The sequence below is a fragment of the Chrysoperla carnea genome, chromosome 5 (assembly GCF_905475395.1).
Source record: "Chrysoperla carnea chromosome 5, inChrCarn1.1, whole genome shotgun sequence".
NCBI lineage: Eukaryota > Metazoa > Arthropoda > Insecta > Neuroptera > Chrysopidae > Chrysoperla > Chrysoperla carnea.
In genome coordinates, this window is record NC_058341.1 from 7,951,839 (window position 1) to 7,953,441 (window position 1,603).

A 1,603-nucleotide genomic window follows, 5' to 3' on the forward strand; every position below is an offset into this window, starting at 1 on the left:
ATACATTCTTGTTATACATTTGGTCTATAGTTGAAATATTACAGCATAAATAAATGCTACATCCATTTTTGATGCATGATATATTTTTATTATTATTATTACAAATGTAGTTGCAATATAAACTTGAAATAATTTCCAATATCTATTTCACTTTACAAGTATTTTTCCTGATATAAATAATATCTAAATTTGACAACGGAACCCTAAAAAGTATTTAAAATTCTATTCTAAGAGCTTCGTAAAAGTTATTTTCATTAATTATAATATTTGTTTAAATTAATTTTAAAAATAAAATGACTTTCTGATTTGAATAATATTTAAAAAATAATTTTATTTTAAATTGATTGTTTTTTAAGATGTTCTTCAACAAGTGACTCCATGGCGCAACGGTAGCGCGTCTGACTCCAGATCAGAAGGTTGCGTGTTCAAATCACGTCGGGGTCAAGTCCAACTTTTTTTTTTCAATTTAAATGTTAAAATCAATGTAAATTTTGAAACTTTTATTTTTACTACAAAGGATTTTAATGATTATCTATCTTATTGGGCTTAAAGTATACAATTTTAAGATTTTAATAACTGAATAATACCGTGATGTATACCTGGCATTACGTAATATAATATAATATTTAAAATAAATAGCTCCTCCATATACAGAACACATAAAAATTCAATGTGAAATTCCTTGCACAAAAATACAGAAAAAAAATTACATAAACATGCGAACAAAGAACGTTTTTGAGATATACGATCATATACCTTTCGATAATCATTTTTTTCACCGCCTAACCGAAAGTACAGTATTTCTAACCGCATTTAACTCCGAGGGGATAACTTTTTTGGCTTTAATTTGTTGGCTGAATAGTATAGGAACATTCCAGTAGGTCACAAAAGTTGTTCTTTCCGGAGTTAAATGCTGCCGGAAAGTTTCAGCAAAAATGGACTGAAAAGATTTTCCCAAAATTGTTTTTTCGTATCAAAATTATTATTTCTTGTTTTTGTGTCGTCTTGTAATCAATGTCTTCCGTCTTGGAATCAATTTTTTTGTTACGTTGCTAGCAAGTTTTATTGGTATAGATCTTATATGATAACCTTGGAAATTCAACTTTCTGGTCTAGGTTCGTAATTTCTGGTATTTAAGAACTTTGTTGGCTTCCCTGCGCCACCACCTTTAAAAGATACAATCTTGAAACTACACAAGAAAATTGTATGTATTCTTTAACTAATAATAAACTATAATTTATAGTCGTATGTTCTGTTCTTCTGTATGTATATTGGAAGTTGCTTGAGTACTTTACTCCAAATTTGTTCATGGTAAAATACGCGATAGACAAATGCACATTTGCGTGTAAATGAGTTTTTTTTCAATATTAGCTTGTTGGTGATTACCATAATTGTACGTTATATAGACAATAAAAGTTTCCAATTATTAAGAAATGAAACTACCTGTGCTTGTGTGTAGACTTGAAGAGTACAGATACATAACTGGATCAGTTATTATTTAAATAAGTCGGCTGGGCCGGATATTACAGTTTATATTTTTGTAAAATCAAAAAATCGTACAAAATATTTTGGTATATAATCTTCTTTTTTGTTAAACAATTTA

The 1,603-nt window shown here is 28.1% G+C and overlaps 1 non-coding gene across 1 annotated transcript; it reads left to right on the plus strand.

The window, feature by feature from the left end:
• The first annotated feature begins 372 nt into the window (after nucleotides 1–372).
• Trnaw-cca lies at nucleotides 373–444 on the plus strand. Its single transcript has one exon. It is a non-coding gene; the product is annotated as a tRNA-Trp (tRNA).
• Nucleotides 445–1,603: the final 1,159 nt, after the last annotated feature.